Source organism: Schistocerca gregaria, chromosome 2, assembly GCF_023897955.1.
Source record: "Schistocerca gregaria isolate iqSchGreg1 chromosome 2, iqSchGreg1.2, whole genome shotgun sequence".
Lineage (NCBI taxonomy): Eukaryota > Metazoa > Arthropoda > Insecta > Orthoptera > Acrididae > Schistocerca > Schistocerca gregaria.
The window spans coordinates 824,080,313-824,101,547 of NC_064921.1; the positions used below are offsets into that span (position 1 = coordinate 824,080,313).

Genomic DNA, 21,235 nt, shown 5'->3' on the forward strand with positions numbered 1-21,235 from the left:
GAAGTTAAGTCCCATAGTGCTCAGAGTCATTTAGAACAGAGGATACAGATTGATGCTGAAACCAGCGTACTTCTTGTGCGTTCTTAATTATGTGCAGTGGAAATTATTTTTCACGGAGGCGCTAGAGAGGCGAAGAAGTTTCTTACATTGTTTCGAGACATCTTATCGCCACAAGGAAAATTACATTAACATAAAAAAGGGAAGATATTTAAATGGAAGTTATGGCTTGTACACAATACCGTTTTACTGCGCAGGGTCCTACTGCAAGAAGTAAGGCATATAAAAGTGTTTAATAGCATACTAAACAGATTTAACATACCCTCTAGCATAATCGCCCGCAAAAGAGAGGGGCGGGGGTGGAGGGTGGGGAGGGTGAGGACATTGGCCCCCTCCTGAAATCTGGGCGTACAGATTTTATATGTATTAACGAAATTCTTGCTTATATCTACCAGTAATTAGAGAAAATCGCAGATTTGGTACTGGCGAGCGCTACAAGAAATGCTTGGATTTTTTGAAAACTATTTGTTTCTCCGCTTTCATGAGTGTTAATTTGGCATTGTTCTTGACTGCTTTTGTTGCTATTCAGCAAGGGTTTACCCAACCATTCTGCCACCTTTCTAGTTCAGATATTTTACATTTTCAGTCAAAACTTAACACAAATATTTTATGAAGAAATATTTGCTATGAAAATCTCGTTGAATATCCTGAATCTAATCTTTATGAAGATGAAATTTCAGATCGTTGGATAAAAAATGGAAGCATACATATTCATATTAATACTATAAAAATAAGTAACAGTGAAATAAGCTAACCATTTAAGCACCATAGTAATCTACCTATAATCACTGCGTGAATGTTTATCAATCGTTTGAGATTCAACAGGTTTTGTGCAATTCCTGTCAAATTTAGATTTTAGGTTACTTAAGTTCTCAAACTCACAAAACAAGTTATAAAAAATAGCCGTGTTACAATTTTCTCCCTTCTTGGATGAATTTCTGCGGTCACTCACGTCCTCTGCATCGGGATTATCAGCGACTGACGAATGCCTTTATCTCTAAAAGAATCAGGCTTACGCTCTAGAAGTAGTATGACTGGACGAGTATCTGAAAACTTTCCACATGAATACAAGTCCTCTGCACAGATATATGCTGCACTTCTTTCTCGAAAACCTAAAAACTAGCTCAGACAGCTTGTAAATAGTTGAATACTGCTATCAGATACTAACAAGTTAATCTGGCCTCGTCATTCATCTACAGTATCATGTAGATGAATGACGAGGCCAGATTAACTTGTCAGTATCTGACATATATTAAAATAAAGATTTTTCTGAAATACATTTAACCATAAAGAAATGAAGTAATGATGAACATGTACTTCACGAACATCCGGCACAGTACTTTTAGATCCCCCCCGCCTGCTCTCTTTCGGTAGAAAGCCCTGAATGAACTTTTTAAAGAAAGAACACGATGGACTGACCGCGACGATCGCAAGTAGGAGATTATTAAATGTCACAGTTGCTATTGCTGATACGTGTGAAGCAAGGGACTTAGGACGTCTGTTCACATAATGCAGAATATGAACACATGATGAGTAGAATTAAAATGTTTGCAACTAAGGACGGGAAAGTTCAGATGTGTGTGTATTCCTAAGGGACCAAACTGCTGAGGTCATCGGTCCCTAGACTTGCACATACTTAAACGAACTTATGTTAAGAACAACACATACACCCATGCTCGAGGGAGAACTCGAACCTCCAGCGAGTGGGGCCGCGCAGTCCGTGGCATCGCGCCTCAAACCACGTGGCCACTCACAGCAGTAAGCGCCGCACTTACACATTGCTTATGTGTGCTTCAACTAAGTGGAATACGCAACTTTCTAGCGATAGTGAGAGCAGTTCGTTCCAAGTGTCTAGATGTCAGTTTCACACAAATTGCTCTTTTTTTAGGGCAGGTAAATAAACACTTTCCCCAGGAGAGATACCTATTTACAATAACACAATACATAGACACGGTGGCCCTTCTCACTTCATTCGTGAGAAAAGCTTTATTTACAGGGCAGACTATGATGCAACCGTGATTATTATTGTTCAAAACTGGCCAAGTGCACTCTCCCACGATCTAATCCTATACAGGATGGATATAAGAGCAGTTTGATTACCACCAGCCAGGACCATTTAAAAAGTCGCTCTTCCAACGCGCCGTGTATGAATGGAACGGGAAGAAGGCCTAATAAGTGGTATAGTGGGGAGTAACCTCTGCCGTGCACTACACAGTGGTTTGCGGAGTATGGATGTAGATGTAGTAGACGAGAAATAACAATGCAAACGGGACTTACGTCACTGTCATGAGACTTGTGATTATTTTTAACTGAAACACGGAAATAATTCACTCAGAAATGGGACATACACATAACAAAGGTTAACGTTTTTAAAGAAAGTTCTGGCAGAATGAAAATACTTGAGCTGTAACGGAGACCACTCATTGAAAATCAAAAGCGTTGAGTTGTTGACGGCACACAGAGAAAAGAAAGCAAACTTGCTTAGCTTTCGCAGTAATGGTTTTCCGAGCTAGAGTACACACACACATAGGCGAGCCCGCACACACACACACACACACACACACACACACACACAGGTTAAAAAATGATTTCTTCGAAAGCAAGCAAGTTTGCTTTCTTTCTTGTGTGCGCCTGTCGACGATTCAACGCTTCTGCTTTTCGGTGTGTGGTCTCCTTTACTCCTAAAGAATTTACAAAAGTTATTGTTTCACGCTTTTAAAAGCAGAAAAATCATTTAACTTTCTTGTCACGTGAGCTCCAACTACAGATTTCGAAATTCGGAAGTGAATTCTCAGACTCCCATGCGGTCTAGACGACTCAGAAGCTTTTGGTGGCGGATCTAGTCAAAAATATTTTAAAAACTAAAAATATAAAAATAAATAATAAATGAAATATATCTATACTTGTAAGTAAATAAATGAATTTGATCAACTAAAGCTCTCTTGATCTTGGCAGACCCCTTTCCTTCCTTGGCTCTGGGAGAGCGGGAATGGGAAGATGTCCCCTGTCTTCTTTGCTCCCGACCCTTCTCTCGGGTCAAAAAAAGTGGCTAGGACAGCTGGGTTTCACCCAGCGGGCCCAGGTTCGATTCCCGACATGGAAATGAATTTAATTTTCTGTAAATGACCACACATTTCATCCTCCGCTAACACATGTCAATCCGACATTATCAAACTGCATACCAGTGTCAAAAGCCACTGTATGAGCACATGTTACTAGAGAGTTATAGTTTGAATGCTTTAAGTCCGATAAATCTGCCACAACAGATGGTTTACTGATTCGAATCCCGAGCTATCGAACTCGTTTTAATTGATCATCACGTACCTCAAATCGTCTGAAACTTTCCTACTAACGTGATTATTCATTCAATACATGGCTGTTGGTTATACTATCTACGATTGCTTCCAGCGTATTACCAATAACACAGACATATAACTGCACTACATTTTCAGAGCAGTCACGTACACAGTTCAATTAAGTAAAGGGTGCCAGTGAGATGTGAATAAAAATAGGATTCGGATGTAGGCAGTTGAATGCTCACGGGACTTAGTCACCAGACATGCAGTCGAGTGCGCCAAATCTGAACTCTGCAACAAAGAAAGTTTCAATTCGAGAACAAGTTAGAGGTAAGGAACACACATTTTTAATTGTTCCAACGTTCAAAAGAAAAAAAAAAGTGATCAGTGTTTCATATCTTCCTATCAAAATATTAAACTGACGAACCTTGGAATGAAGTTTGAAAGTGCTAGTTTACATTACAACGACGTGATTCAATGCGCCTTCGAAAATATGGTTTCGATGGAGCTCAACCGGAAACCAGTAAACAGAAAAGCTCATCATACAAATGAGAATTCTCTGTAAAACACCGTAAAAATCCCCAGGAAAGTCTTTGAGTCATAACTGCGAAGCCCCATTAGCATGGTATTCAAGGTGTACGTAAGAAAACAAACACTGGAAATAACGCCCCGTGATATTAAACAGTTTTACGCCACACCTCGTACGTGCTATGCTTCTTACCCTGCCTCGCATATCAGGAAAGGAGCCGTAATAAAGACAGTGACGCGTGAGTCAAACAGCGTTTGTTTTTCACCCCACTATTTGTGCAGAATTCCGAGTAGGCGCACCTTCAGTTGGATTGTGAGCTGAGTTGGTTCATGACCGTGACTCACGCTCGCGCTATTCAGCAACGCGGAAGCGACCGGCAATTGTTATAAAGAGAAGCGCCGCTTTATGCGTCACCACACACGTATAGATATACATCGAAGCGATTTCATAAATTCATTGTAGCTGTATAGTTGACACATTGCCTCAAAACTCAACACTCACATAGAAAAACTCAAAAAATATTTGTATTGTTGCAGCCAAACTTCAGGTTTCTGTCACGAGAGCGCAGCAGTGACCAGTTTGGAAGGATGACGACAGGCGCCGAGAAACCATTAAGTTGTGTTTGAAACGCGTTCCCAACAGTCTGCCGCTAACAGCCCATCGACGCTTCAGAGAGATGTCCGATAAGATCCACACACTGCCAATTCTATTCGGCGATAGCATGCAGAGCTTAAAGTTCATGGTGGCTGGTAAGGAGAAATCAACGGGTCCGGCTTGCAGTGAGTAAACAAACGGTTGACCGCGGGTTGGGGCGAGTTTCGCACGTAGTCCACAGAAGTCGATGAACAGAGCAAGCAGAGAGCTTAACGTACCACAACTGACTGTTTGCAAGGACTTCAGGAAACGACTGAAGCTGAAGTCCTGCTGCTTACAATTATTGCTACAAGTCCTGGCTCCCGATGATAAAATCAGACAGCCGGCCAGTGTGGCCGAGCTGTTCTAGGGGCTTCAGTCCGGAACCGCGCTGCTGCTACGGTCGCAGGTTCGAATCCTGCCTCGGGCATGGATGTGTGTGATGTCCTTAGGTTAGTTAGGTTAAAGTAGTTCTACGTTCTAGGGGACTGATGACCTCAGATGTTAAGTCCCTTAATGCTCCGAGCCATTTGAACCAAAGTCAGACACTTTGAATTTTCTACACTGTTGCAACAGCTGATGGAAGAGGAGATGGGTTTTGTGAGAAACTCATACTCAGTGATCAAGCAACAATTTTTTTTCTGAATGAAACAGTGAACAGGCACAATGTACAAATCTGCGGACAGAGACTCCTCACGCTACCGTGCAGCACATTCGAAATTCACCAAGAATTATGTGTTCTGTGTAGTCTCACGGATTACAGTTGACAACCCCTTTTTCTTCAGTGAAATGACCGTGTATCTGGACATGCTGGAAAATTGGCTAGTGCCACAACTGGAGACCGACCATGTGGATTTCATCTACCAACAGTATAGAGATCTACCCCAGTTCCATCATGATGTTCGTGAATTCTCAACCAGGAAATTGAGAAACCGCTGGATCGTTCTTGGTCGAGTTGATGATCAGCAATTTACGCCATGGCTTCCATGCACTTCCGACCTAACCCGATATGGTCTTTTGTGTAGGGTTACGTGAAAGATTCAATGTTTACACCTCCTCTACCAACAAACATACCAGAACTGCGAGCTTATATTTTTGAACAGATTGATGGGGACATGCTGCGCCGAACGTGGGAGGAAACTGATATCTGCAGAATCATAGGGCGCCACATATTGAGCACTTGTAATATGTCAAATACAACTTTTAGAGTTTTTCTATGTGTGTGCAAAGCTGTATGATAATATGTCATATAATGTAGCTACAGCAAATCTGTGAAATCGCTTCGTCATTTAAAAAAAGCAATAACCATGCACTAAAGCAACCTTATGTGCAGGGTACCTTTAGAGACGCTCAGAGGCTGCAAGACTGCTACACAGCAGAGAATGCACATTATTGAAAAGATTGAAGGCGGTGTGGCAATGTGCGTAGAACAGAAATTTTTGTCGTTCTGCAATTTGTTCGTCAGGTTCAATAATGGTGTACTGAGCTGTGCCTGTATGTGAAAACTATGATCAGAAAACTAATCATAATTTTCGCAAAGAACCAGAAACAAATGAGCATTTGATTCTGCACTGCAGAAGTTGTGATGTTTATCGTTAAAAACACTACTATCCTTCGAGCGGTTCTAGGCGCTGCAGTCTGGAACCGCGAGACCGCTACGGTCGCAGGTTCGAATCCTGCCTCGGGCATGGATGTGTGTGATGTCCTTAGGTTAGTTAGGTTTAAGTAGTTCTAAGTTCTAGGGGACTAATGACCTCAGAAGTTGAGTCCCATAGTGCTCAGAGCCATTTGAACCACTACTATCCTCAGCATACATGTTGAAGAGGACGATTATTTACGTGATCTCCAGTCCGCATTACTGAAACTGACACAAAAGATCTTACAGCAGAGTGTAGTGCCCCAAAATAACGCCACGTAGTCACTTCTGTTGCTGTTCCATCCTGCAGCCAATAGATATCACCAAAAATGATACAAGGAAAGCTCTCGAAACACCGAAATGTGCACTTAACACGCTCTTCACAGTCACCGAAAAAGGAAAATTATATAAATAAAAATGAATTTTTTAAATCGGGCTACGAACAATAAAATAATTTCTCCTAGCCCCATACAGATAGTCCTCAAAATTTGTGATTGTGAAATTTTAATAGCTATGAAAATACTTGTAAGAAATGAAACGTAAAACGTGAAGCACATGCAACAGACAACAATAGTGCGTAGGTGAACTACTCGTGCATCATTAATGACAGCAAGCCAATCTTGATTCCATACAAGCATTTTGCAAGCTGCGCATTTCGTATATGAACTGCTAGTTTTCCTGAATCTTTCCAATAAATCGAAGCCTTCCATTAGCTTTAACTGAACTCAGCTTGCGTAATCGGCGCGCATGCATATGTACGATCTGACGGACTAGGGATGCGCTTCATTAAACAAATAGCCTAATCATTTTCTAAAGTGCACAACCTTAATAAGTGCAGACGAAATACGAAACGAAACTGCTGGTATGATTGAAACTGACGAGAAATGAGGACCGTGGAAAACTATTAACATTAAACTGCCTTGTAGAACGAGACTAAGGAATCGACAACCCAATAGCTATAGAAAACGGGTGTGGTATATCGGATAGTTAAAAGAAGACAAATCTGAACCTCAGACTTTTGGCAGTGCTGGGCGTTAAGTTTGCAGTGATATAGAAACTGATGCGACATACATTGTGCCTGGTCTCCATTTTCAGCTTATTTTACGCGTGATGGGAGAATGTCACATGCCAGCATGTAAATCAGCCGCCAATCACCTTGCGGTCGGGTCAGTAACCTCAATGATCGGTTGACTGTACCGAGTATGGAGTTCTAAAATAGTGGTGACGACTGGGCATGCATCTGTTAGCATCAGAAGTTAGACAATTCTCGCCACTTCTGCAAAAAAAGGTTATTGTGTTCTTACAATATCTGAAAAAAATGGCCTACACTATGCCTAAATACAGTAAAGAGGCGATGCGATCTGTACTGCCCTCTAAATATTGTTTAATACACTATTTTTATTTGCTCCGCAAACAAATGTTGACGTACTGAAATGTCTGGACACTTCCCATTCTTCTAGTTCTGTGCAGTGTGGAACGTTTACCATACGACTTTCTGCTACGATTCTTCTCGTCAATAAACTGTATTACCATTTTAAGTTCCTCTTTTTAATTATGTTACTATGTTCCGACTTTTTGTCAAATGGGCGTTGCGTGATAACCTCACTGTCCAGGTGGCGAGCTGGTTAAACAACGGCGCGGTGTTGTCTAATTTTTATTTTTGTCGTACTACAGAAAGCTCAGTGGAATTTCACGTGAGTGCATCGTGCGAATGCCTGAGTTCCAGCACGTGCCTGGCGGGACAGAAGCTTCCGTAGCGCGGCCGCCAGATGGCAGGCAGGTGTTGTAAGGTCGCCCGGTCGGCGTCGCCTTATACCCTGCAGATTCACCCCGGCGAACTTTGATGAGCCTACCGCAAGCGGGCCTTGGAAGCAGCGCGTCCTATACATCGATGTAATATCGCTTCTGGCAAACCGGTTTGGATTCACAGCGACCTTTCGATGCAAATAGCTGATTCCAGATAGCGTATCGGAAAGCCAAGTGATAATTTTACTCGCATCTGACAATACCTGAAGTACAGAGAATCAGCATCTTAACTGCTTAAAGTAATGATTGACTTAAAGATTACTCACAATCCTTTGCTTTTGAAGCGCTAACAGCGGCTGCGTTTGTGGATTAAAAGATGGGGATTCAGGACCTATTATGCAAACAAGTATTCATTTTTAAGTCCAAACCTGTTTCAGCACATCAGAACTGGTTACCAGCACTTTTATTCAGGTCTTATTATTGTGAATCTCGGGTGCTAGAATTATTTTTTGATTGCAGTATAGGGTGTCCCAGGAGGAGAGGTCAATATTCAGGGATACGACAGGAACGATCTTTCGAAGCAAAAAAGGATGGTAAGCATGGAAGAGGTGATACCATGGATCAAAGCAAGAGAAAATGTCCAATGAACATGAGCTGTAAAGTGCATTTCTTAAGAGCTTTGAGCACTTGTTCATCTTCACTAATGTGAAACATCTCTTCTGCTCAAAAAGTGTGCATTTTAGAGATCATGTTTACTAGACAATTTCTTCATGTTTTGGCCCATACTACCACCTCCCAAATTATGGAAAGCAAAGAGCTTGAGGTAGAAGAGATTTGTTTGACAGTATAGAAGCTGAAAAAGTGCCCAATGCTCATGAGGCGTGCGTTTTAGAGTCCAGGTTTAAGTAGATTTTTTTTCCTTCGAGTCATTGTTCCTGTCATATCCCTAAATACTGTCCATTCCTCTTGGGACGCCCTGTATAGCTTGGCATAGTAAGGTCTTCTAGGAGATCTTACGGAACCCTGGTAATTTTCTTTTTGGTGAACCACATTTGCACGTTACAACTTCGAAGCTCACAAAACACTTTTTCATTTTTTTGCAGCAGTGTGCTCGGCTTTCGGTGGAAGCAGCTGAATACCAACATGGACCAAACACACAGCAAAACAACATATTTTGTGTAAGTTTGACGTTATTGCATGTAAGTATGGCACTACTGGAGTTCTGCGTGTGTATTCCTACAACAGATGATGAAGAAGGTGAGAGAAGTAAAACAAAGTACCTATGGCGAGCTATGTAATACAACAATGGTTCTACAAGACCTACATAAGGAGACCTGAATAAAAGAACATAATGTTAATGGCACAAATGTGCTGAAGTTCGTTTGGACATAAAAATGAATAGCTGGTTGCGTATTGTGCGGAACTAAATTGAAGTAGTTAAACATTATTATCCTCAACAAATCAAATTATTGTATGGCATTAGTGGCCTCGAGGCCCGACGTTATGTTGACCGAAGTCAGAGTCAGTGAGAGACCACCAGTCCGAAGAGTACCGCATCTTCTGCACAAAAGAACATTATTTGGTGTGTGTAATCGCCTTTGCTTTCCTTCTACCACAGAAATAGGTCACTTGGACAGTTCGTGGTGACCGAAGTTAGAACAACGTAACCTAGTATGAGATACGTTTCGTGTTAGTGAACGGGGATTAGCCAGTGCGCGCGAGGAAGGCTTAGCGTGAATGCGTTAAATCAGTTCAATTGTCAAGTACTAATTACGGTCATACATTAAAATGTCGATACTCAACAATCTCCAGTGGGAATATGCCACAAATAAAGAGCTTCTGCTTCTTGAAAAGCCTTAGCCACAAAATTCCAAAAGCCCACTTAACAATTATTCAAGAAACGTGTCATTCGTGAAACATACGGCCACAAAGCAAAAATCAGAGAAATTCTTGCATATACTTGGGGATATCGACAACGGGCCTTTCGCGCATCACCCGCAAATGGTATGTAAAGGTGGAGAAATTTATCTTATTCATTCTGGCCGATGCACAGTGCTACTGTTAAAACACAGTAGTTGATTTGGTCACAAACTGCAACCAGTGTTTTGAAATGAGTTGTTGTTCCACAACAATAAATTGTGGTACACCCTGTGACCTGCGCCACACACGTATGGTAGCTTGCATAGAACTGACAGGGTGTACATATTTCCACTGAAATGCTGAGCCCTTTCAATGAGACCTTATTAGGCGTTTGGCATACAGAATTATATTTCCTCGACCTATTTAATGGCGCTATACAACAATGCATGGGTCAAGCTTCAGCTTTACTTTTAGAGCATATGCAATTGTTATATATTCTGCGCACCTGATAACGAGGAAAAATCTTTTAAAAAAATGGTTCCAATGGCTCTGAGCACTATGGGGCTTAACATCTTAGGTCATCAGTCCCCTAGAACTTAGAACTATTTAAACCTAACCAACCTAAGGACATCACACACATCCATGACAGAGACAGGACCTGCGACCGTGGCGGTCGCGCGGTTCCAGACTGAAGCGCCTAGAACTGCTCGGTCACACTGGCCGGCCAAATCTTGAGACGCATTGGGTTTTTACGAGGGTCGCCCAATAAATATCGAGGAGGTGGCGCACTCGAGAGGCCGTCAGTTCAAATCCGCGTTCGACCATCCAGATTTAGGTTTACCGTTATTTTCCTAAATGGCTTCCGGTGAATGCCGGGATGGTTCGTTTGAAAGGACATGACCAGATTTCTTTCCCCATCCCTGAAATGTTCCGTCCCAGAACTCGATCCCTAAAGACGTCTTCTTCTCTTGAATAAACAATGCCCCGTTTTAAACAGATACATGGCAGTGTCCTTTTAGGTGCTCCAAGTTTGAGGTTTCTTCTGGATATGTGAAGTTCCGAACAATTCCGACAGACGGCAACGCTGGCGCATGGCCATGGAACGTGATGGAGACCACGTTGAAAAATATTACATGTTAAAAAAAAAAAATGTTGACTGATGTTGTCATCAAATTCAAACTGTTAAGAATAAGTATGTTCTGAGAAAAAAAATTGTGGGCCGTTATTTATTGAACTACTCTCCCATTGTTATAACGATGTAGCAATGTAACGATTTAACTGAGGAATTTGTTCAGATTCGTAGAAATAATGCGTGCAAATGTCTATATTCAAATAGTCCAAGACCCCGAGTCCAGGGAACACTCATTGAACGAACAATTTGCAGACACCTACGTAACGCTCGCATATTAATCGCTACGGCAAACTTGGATCAAACTTCAGCAACCAGAAGACAAGAATGTAAACAAGGAAGGGCGATTGTAATTCAATGTGCCTTCGACTTCTAGGGCCCCTTGAGACGCGTGAAGATGTTGGAGGATCCGCCCACGGCCTTGGCGAAGGAAAGGTAGACTTGGAAGGAGAAAGAAAAGACAGTATACACGTCTCTTCCCTACTCAGCCAGGTGCCCAAGTAGCGTTCCACTGCTCTGCGGAAACAATCCATCATACCATTCCCATCACGTAACACATGCATATTATACAACTTACAAATCTCGCAATATAATGCAAATTTCAGCCTATCCTGCGAAAATAATGTAACGAAGCTGTCCAAATGGCATGTTTTCTCTCTACATATGGAAAATATGTACACAAATACTTTCGTCAATCGTGCAAAAAACTAACGCATCCCCTTCTTTTTTTCCCCAAGAAGTAACCAAGATCGAAACCGGAGCAATACACAGCTGTGGCCATATGATAACAGACACTCTGAATCAGAAGGAGTCGGGCCGAACACACAGCTTTCAAGTTTCAGTTAGCTGTTCGAGCATCATTGATCCCTCCCCCCTTTCTCCGCCCCCCCCCCCTCTCTCTCATTAGCAGTGAGAGCCCCATAGTCGACGGAACATTAAGCCTCTCTGATAACCAGGGATTTACAACACACGCAAATCACATTTCCACTTTCGGAGATAATTTACGTACGGTAACTCATGTAGCAGCCGAGAGACACGCGCTCAGTCCATTCCGCAGAGAGCAACTGGTTTTCCCTGGGAGCTGACCTTGACTGCAGAAAAACGTCAAGTACTACGCTTCGCTGCATGTAAAATTTAACGACCTTCGCTTGCTGAGTTAGTCAAAACCTCAGACATTCAAGCTGGACCATTACGTTTTATGCAACTGTTACGATCCATTTCGGCAGAACTACGCCCTCGTCATATGTATCATTAAATTACAGCAATTACAACAACGAAGTGAAAGCAACACAATCAGAAATTACGCAATGGATTTTAGTCCGAATTTTCATAGCTAAACAATCAATGGGAAACGGGGAATCACATTTACCAGCGTTGAAGCCTAGTTTTGCAAAAATGAGGTTTGTGATTTGAGCGAAAATTGAAATACTCACGAACAGCTTCTCCTATCAATGTTTAAATAAAATGTCTCAAAAATACCCATGACGCCATAAATTGGAACCTCTATGCTTCTTGATTATTACATGCTTAATAGTAATAGAATACTGATCGATATTAGAATGTATTTCACGCTTTCACAAAAACTGAAACAAATGGCCAAATGTTTTGTGACATGATTTGTCTGAACTCTAAACTGATTAGAGAAACATTTGGCGCGCTTTTGAATGTTGCCCGAACTTATATACAGCAACTGAGATGCCGTCAAATGTTTCTCGAAATGTACCTATGCTAAATCATTTGACCGAACTTTTGACTTTTTTCAGGTTTTTTTTAATTGTCAAACGTGAAGATGGTCTACTTCGGCCGAAGCCATTACCTAAAACGTGATCCGGGCCGCTCTTCGTTCACAAAATAATAAAACAAGATCTTAGTCCTCTTGCGACATAATACGGCCTTTCTGTAAACACTTATCTGTTAAGAGTGTACAGTATTACACTAAGACATGATCACACGATCTTGGTACTGAGCGAAGCGAACAGAAGCCCTCCATTTACAAATAGTTAGGATACATGGAAACTGCACTACATTACTAGCATTATTGCGAGGCATTCTTCCCGCGCTCCAGAAAAATTACCGTAAGGCCGACATCAGTCTGATGTCTGCTTCGAACACAAGGTTGCTTTATTAGGCATACTCCTATTCGCTGTGATATGCAAAAGAAACCCAAATATGTGGTACAACGGGAAATAAGCTTTGCCATAAATTTCATAATGGTTTGCAGAGTATGGCAGTAAATGCAAGATTGTTACTCAAAATGTGCAAGGAACGCGGCCCAGGAGTATTAGCTAAAAAGAATTGCAGAACATCTGAGTTTTACACGACATTCACTGGACAAACGATGCTCGAACAGATCAAAATTTTAATTACTCTCATCTTTTCCCGAGTAATCAAAAGACATCTTGCACGATGCAGCTTTGTGGGTAAACCGGAGCGAGAATAATTTCCGTGCGCACAAAACGGATAATGGCCGTACTGTTATTTCATGTGGGACCACTCGTGCACAGAATGCAATGACACAGAAGATAAGTATTTTCTGAAGAGGCTGTGTCCCCACATTATGAAACCATTGATACGTTCGCGCCCAGCTAATGGCATGCTGCTGGCGTGCTTCCGGTTCTCCAGACACACTCGTCAAACTTTCCAACGTTTCGACAGCACTAGCGACCTACACTGCAACCGCTGGTGAACAGTTCTTTGAAAGGAATGTCACAGTTGCTGACTATCAGTCGAAAGTCTTCTCAGCACGTGTAGGCCGAAGGACTTGCAGAAAGCACCATGACAGTTTGACGCTGATAACTGCAAACACTTTTTTTGTTATGGGTCCAACGCAATTGTTTATTGGTAGTTGTGGAACACCTCTCAGTAATCCAATCGAGATATCAAATGCAGGGGCCATGCAAGTCAACAACAGATCGAATGTTGTTTATGACGAAGAAACTTAGTTTCCGAAACGTATCGTCAGCAAACAGTTTGGAAATGAGATATTGGTGTTTAACTGATAATGCACAACGAAACGACTAAATACTGACAGGAACACAAGAGATGGTTGGAATTCCAATGAAATAGTTTACTGACAAAATAGACATTAATCCCCAAAATATTTTATAGTTATAAGTTCAAATTTCACGATCTGCTGAACAGATCAAATAGAAAACGAATATGTAATGAGTGTTACAGAAAACGTATCGTGTAGCCTAGAAAAAGCAGTACGTAAGGAAGAACAAATTTATGGAAAAAGAGTACAAAGAAAACTTTTTTGACAAGTGAAACAATTACAGCCTCATTGGTTTTTTCGTCGACCGTGCTTGTTTGCTAAAATTAACAAAAAGGCATTACAGTAGCCGCTACGGTCACGATTTATTAGTATCTTGCTTGGACTTTCAATACCGAATAACACGGAATGGCTTCTTAAAACATTAACGTTGACCGTTAACGATTTAACATGTTCTTTCACATGCGCTTAGCATACAGTGCCACAATTATGTAGTTGAAATGTGCGTACTGTTGCACTTGCTCGATCCTGAGATTAGAAAACTGTGAAACACACGAATAAATTGTAACTGGTAGCGGGTATTGCTAATTATTAGAAGTGTTCAGGGCAAGGAAACACACTGTATTCACGATTTTTTTTATCGGACTGTGACGCGGACATGCGAGTTAAAACGCTCTTTAAACAGGCAAATAGAAAAAAGAAATACAATATGGACAGAATCAACTATGAGCCATTTCCGGCCTTACATTTGTATCTCTGAGACTATCGGTTCGGTTGCTCATATTAACCGGATTAACTTTCGAGATTTCGCGATAGTACGAAGGCAAAGAGGTGCTGATGTTACTAGTTTTTCTTGCTGGTTTCCTCCAATCTATTGTGGAAGGGCAGATACCGGGATGTTACGACGTGTCCTATACCGTAGAACCTACAGCACGAATGCGAGTTCACAATATAATAGCCGACAGTGAATGACAGAATAGCTACTGTTAAGGTGAGAAATACGGATACTACAACAGATCCGCAAAGCTGGTGCATTGTACCTGCTCTTAGAACTGCTGTTGGTGAACCACAGAATACGACGCAAAAGGAGAACAGCTCGTTACGAGGGAGACTGCAGCTCATAGAACACGCACATTGTCCGCTTGCGAGGACGGCGCGGGTAGCGATAGACGCAATGCGCGCCGTGACCTAGGTCACTGCGACCTACCTGTCGAGTTGCGTTCTGCGCAGACGGTGCGTCGCTGTGGGGTGGTGTTCTCTGCACACGGTGCGTCGCTGCCAGAGGAGGGAACTGGACTAGCTGTCGCCGGCAGGAGGGCGCTGCTCATAGCCGCCGCGAGAGCTGCAGGACTTCCCAGCGCTTGCGTAACGCCCCCCACCACCTCAGTCCGACCAATCAGCGCGCGCGGCGAGGCCTGCGTTGAGTGCCGACTTCCCGGTCAGTGGCAACGGCTCATCGCGCCTCCTTGGCCCTTGGGGAACGCCCAGAGCGGCGCAGCCACGCCGGAGGCCATCCGGCGTCTGATCTTCTTAAGCGAAGAAGGGGTTCCCGCCTACAGCAGACCTGCGAAGTTGCAATTCACCAGGAGGAAATTCGCACGCCAAGTACATTTACCTAATTCATTATTGTGCAGATGTGTGTGAAGTGCGTGACAGAGTATACCCCCAAACTCCCCGCGCCGGGTCGAACGAGGGATGTTTATAAAATATCGATATTTTCTCCAAAATATATCGATATATACTGGCTGTATTTTCTTCGTCGATCTGTCGAAATCGAAATTTCTTTCGCAATTTTCCATAAATATTGTAAGTTGTTCTCTTCCAATATTCATGGAAAATTGCGAAAAAAATATAATATAAAATAAAAATTTCGGCACTCGATGCTCTCCGCCGACCCAACATGACATGGAAAAAGGCTGAGATGATGACGATGATGATTGGAAACTGTTCTCTTGATATCGCAGTAGAACATAATTTTTCTTGCACTGTTAAGAACTCGTACTATTTTTTGAGGTTTCATCACGTCCAGTCTTTCTCTTTGATTGTGTGAAGCAAGTATAGATGGCGCAAAGAAAAAACCCGATTGCACTGGCAGTTGGCAATGTGAATGGATAACAACATATCCGACGTGTAGAAATAGCACACCCGTTGCGTTAAAAACGCCACTAGTGTGCTATTTTTTCATATCGGAGTTCTTCAAAAATAGTTGCTGGAACTGATGAACAAACGTCTAAATGACAAGATTGGTTTTTGCGATGGAAGGGGACTTGTGAGGAGGTACACTGAGGTAATCGGCGCTCGGTGCTACCAACAGAAACTGCAACGTTTAACTTCACCACGCAGTTTTGATACTGCAGCTGCTAGGTCGCCGGCGTGTTCAGAAATGAAAAACAGGGTAGACGACGCAAAGTGTTTCAGACAAAACAGATATGTGACGAAACCAAGTGACGGACCTGTCGGACACCTATTGTGCCACTTACCTCCCGTTACCATTGTTAGCAAAGTGCTTATCGCCATGCGTGAACGTGCATCGGTTTCCTTTCAATACTTGCTGTAAGGGGGACTTAAACTTAAACGTAAAGCTCTAAAATTGGCAGTGTATTTACAGTGTGCAGCCGATACTTGTATTTTTTTTCTTTTTTTTTTTTTTTTGACCAATGCGTCTATATGTCTTCCGTCGATATATCGATAGTTATTTTCGAAATAACTAGGGCTCATAAATTAATTTTTTAAATACCGGGTATTTTTAAAAATATCAACACTCCCAGAGCGAACACAGACGAATGTGCATCCGCAGACAAGTCACCAATGTCCACTACTACTCGCCTGTATCTGTTAACAAGCGTTTGCACCAGAGGAAACAGAAGGAAACACGAGATACCGCTACGTTATCGCTTTTTGGTCCCAATAATCGGGACGCAGCGTACTTAATCCAAAGAGGGAAGGTTCATGAAATAGACCGAAAATGGTAGTTTTCAATCTATTTTTTATTTATTATAGTAAAGCTCATGGACAGTAAGTTCCCAAAGCTTCAGTGATAATGAATAGCATCTGAAATCTATGAAAAACAGTTAAATGCGTGACACGACCTTCCTGGCACACACACTTTTTATAGCAACACTTCAATACTATCTCAGTGAACAATGATTCCGTGAATTATATTCAAGAGCAGAGGCTTCCAATTTGTATCCTGGATGTTGTCAAGCCCACTTATAGGTTTCTGGCCAAACCTGAAATTCTAAAAATGTGTGTTCACGGCAAAACACAGAATACATATGTCTTTAGATTCAGTCATAAGGAAACGATGGCCTAAAATCACATTTTCATATGATACACTTGTCGGAACCGCAGTTGTTGGATTTAACGACGAGAACGGATGAATGTCTTAGAGAAAATGGGCTTTAAGATAGGAAATTTCACTCAAGAGAACTTGAGAAAAATAGGTTTACAGCGCCTCCCTGCAGCTGAAAAGCCAGTTGAATGGCTGGTCAAGGAAAGAAGGCTGAAAACAAGAAACAAGAAGAGAAGCCTTGAAGGGAAAGAGGACCCCAAGTACAAATATGCGGCCTTCTGAAGAGGTGACGTAGGAGAAAAATGTTGGGTTGAACTTTAAATAGGGTTTCCTGTAAATCACGTTTCTTCAAGTCATGCATCTTTTCCACTGAATATACGAAGGTTAGAATTATGAAATTCTGTACACTCATTTCTATAAACACTACAAACGATAAATTTTGAACTGAGTGTAAGCTAAGGTATGGGCCAACTGGTTGGAATTTTGCATGAATTTTTACATCATACTTACAGAATTATAATTAAAATTATCGTAGTTGATATATTCAAAAGAAGTAATGAGAGAAGCTTACTATGTGAAAAGATATTAAACAGAGAAAATTTTGTAGAAATCTGTTGAATAGTTTCTGAGAAAAGGGACATATATTATTTATGAAAGTAAAGAATCCAAGGAAATTAACAATAAATGTGTTAATTTTACATAAAGCATGCTACAAAATTTCACTGTCGTATCTTCAAAATTGTGGATGTGGTGCATCTTTTAAACAGTGTATGTTATACATAAACGTCGCCCCCCCCCCCCCCCCAAAGAGACTTGAAAGATATGTTTTTTTTTACATTAAATACAAAGTTACCTAATGTACAAATTTTCAATGCCGGATCAAGAAAAGTCAATTGGTTTTTGAGCAAAATATCTGGAGATTCCAATTTGGACATTAACCATGTTTTCTAGTTTTGTTGCTACTTAGATAATGTTGCAGCCATCGAACTATTGGATAGCCGATGGCGCAATATTGGGCGAGTATGGTGGGAGAGGTATTACATCCGACCTCAGTTCATTAATGTTTTCCACGGTTCGTCTTGCGCGGTGCGTCTTGCATTTTCGTCCTGCAGAATAACGCCTTTTCTGTTGACAATCGCTGGGCACTTTTCAATTAAAGGTTGATGCACTCGATCAAATTGTTCACAGTAGCTGCATCACTATTTGTCCAGGCTTCGGCACTTCACTTCAAAGTGAACTAAGAAAAGTCAATTGGTTTTTGAGCAAAATATCTGGAGATTCCAATTTGGACATTAACCATGTTTTCTAGTTTTGTTGCTACTTAGATAATGTTGCAGCCATCGAACTATTAGATAGCCGATGGCGCAATATTGGGCGAGTATGGTGGGAGAGGTATTACATCCGACCTCAGTTCATTAATGTTTTCCACGGTTCGTCTTGCGCGGTGCGTCTTGCATTTTCGTCCTGCAGAATAACGCCTTTTCTGTTGACAATCGCTGGGCACTTTTCAATTAAAGGTTGATGCACTCGATCAAATTGTTCACAGTAGCTGCATCACTATTTGTCCAGGCTTCGGCACTTCACTTCAAAGTGAACTAACTTGTGTGTACTCAACAAAAAACGCAAATGCGCCTTTTTGGGGTGTAAATCTAGCTTAGCTCTACTTCGTGGCGATCAGCCACTGCTTTTTGTGTTTTGGATTATCGCAGAGCAAAAATGGTTCAAAAGGCTCTGAGCACTATGGGACTTAACTTCTGAGTTCATCACTTCCGTAGAACTTAGAACTACTTAAACTTAACCAATCCAAGGACATCACACACATCCGTGCCCGAGGTAGGATTCGAACCTGCGACCGTAGCGGTATCACGTAGCACCCGTGTGTCATTTCCAGTGATCAAGCGATGAAGAAATTCTTCTGCAATGTGCCGCTGAAGTTATAAGTTGCATGTAGTGGATCGTTAGCTTAGTTTGTCTTTAGCAACATGCTGCCAATGTTCTTGGGTGGTCGACTAAGGTTGGTTAAGAGGGTTTGATAGTTTCTCGATTGTCTGACACGGATTTGCTTTCACTTCCCCCCTTAATATGTTCTTGTCTAAAGTAGTTGGTCTTCATAATCTATAGCAGTCGGAAAGTTCAAAATTACCACATTTGAACTTAGAAATCTGCCTTTGGCATTTACAAAATTCTAATGCAAAAAAAAAGGTTCAAATGGCTCTGAGCACTATGGGACTTAACATCTGTAGTCATCAGTTCCCTAGAACTTAGAACTACTTAAACCTAACTAACCTAAGGACATCACACACATCCATGCCCGAGGCAGGATTCGAACCTGCGACCGTAGCGGTCACGCGGTTCCAGACTGAAGCGCCTAGAACCGCACGGCCACACCGGCCGGCTCGTTTAATGCACTTGGACAAACCACCAAATGTTTTTAGTAGCAATTGTTGCGTTACTACCTATAGGAAACTCAAAAAACACACGATGCCAGAAATTTGGCTGGTCATTTCACCATACATTGCAAAAAATTCAAGATTTAACCAGGTCACTCAATCTTAAAATGTCTCTGGTATGACTTTGATGTACACAATGAGCTATTACAAGAAAAACGAATATCTATAAGCGCAGGAACGACATTGCTTTCCGGTTGCCCTAATAGTTAGACGCATGACGCCAAAATAGCTGTTATACATACAAGACAGTTGATGATGTCTGCAATGACATATGTGAAGCTCTCCAAGGAGTTTTTTAAAGGACCTATAAGGAAGCTATTGGCAGTAAATGGTGATAAGTGCGGAACATACAAACTGCGAGAGTGTGATGCCATCACACGGAAAGATACACTGAAGAGTCAAGGAAACTAGTAAACCTGTCTATTATCGTGTAAGGCACCCGTGAGCATGTAGAAGGCCGTAGCACGACGTGGCGTGGACTCAGCTAATGTCTGAAGTAGTTTTGGGGGAAATTAACTCTATGAATCCTAAAGGGCTGTCCATAAATCCATTAGAGTACAATGGGATGCAGATCTCTTCTGAACAGCACGTTGCAAAGGCATCCCAGATATGCTCGGTAATGTGCACGTCTGGGGAGATCCGTGGCCAACGGAAGTGTTTAAACTCAGAAGAGTGTTCCTGGAGCCATTCTGTAGCAATTATGGGCGTGTATGGTGTCGTATTGTCCTGCTGCAACTGTCCTGGTCCGTCGGAATGCACAATGGACAGGAATGTTGCTTCCGTGGGTGTCACCTTTCATAATCGTATCTAGACGTATCAGGGGTCCCATATTACTCCAATTGCACACGCCCCACACCATTACACAGCCCCCACCAGCTTGAACAGTCCCCTGCTGACATGCAGGATCTGTGAATTCATGACGTTGTCTCCATACCCGTACACGTCCATCCGCTCGACAGAGTTTGAAACGAGATTCTTCCGACCAGGCAACACGTTTCCAGTCATCAGCAATCCAATGTCTGTGGTGACGGGTCCAGGCGAGGCGTAAAGCTTTGTGTCGTACAGTCATGAAGGGTACACGAGTGTGTCTTCGGCTCCGAAAGCCCATATCGATGATGTTTCGTTGAATGGTTCGCACGTTGACACTTGTTGATGGGCCAGCATTGAAATCTGCCGCAATTTTCGGAAGGATTTCTCTTCTGTCCTGCTGAACGATTCTCCTCAGTCGTCGTTGGTCCCGTTCTTTCAGGATCTATTTCCGGGCGCAGCGATGTCGGAGATTTGACGTTTTACCCGATCCCTGATATTCACGGTACTCTAGTGAAATAGTCGTAACGGAAAACCCCCACTTCATCGTTACTTCGGAGATGCTGTGTCCCATCGCTTGTGCACCTACTGTAACACACCATGTTCGAACTCACTTAAATGTTGATAACCTGCCATTGTAGCAGCAGTAACCGATCTAACAAATGCGCCAGACACTTGTCTTACACACGCGTTGCCAACCGCAGCACCGTATTTTGCCTGTTTACATATCTCTGTGTTTAAATACGCATGCCTATTCCAGTTTCTTTGGCGCTTCAGTGTAGTTGCTACAGTTCATTCCACTGATAAC

General features: G+C 42.2%; 1 protein-coding gene across 1 annotated transcript in view; it reads right to left on the bottom strand.

Moving 5' to 3' along the window:
- Positions 1–15,304, bottom strand: part of LOC126335167 (serine protease inhibitor 88Ea-like) — a 32,750-nt gene extending 17,446 nt beyond the window's left edge. Inside the window, exon 1 of the mRNA XM_049998147.1 lies at positions 15,086–15,304. The gene's annotated coding sequence lies outside the window, so the exon portion shown is untranslated. The remainder of the gene's footprint in view (positions 1–15,085) is intronic.
- Between the last annotated feature and the right edge of the window lie 5,931 nt (positions 15,305–21,235).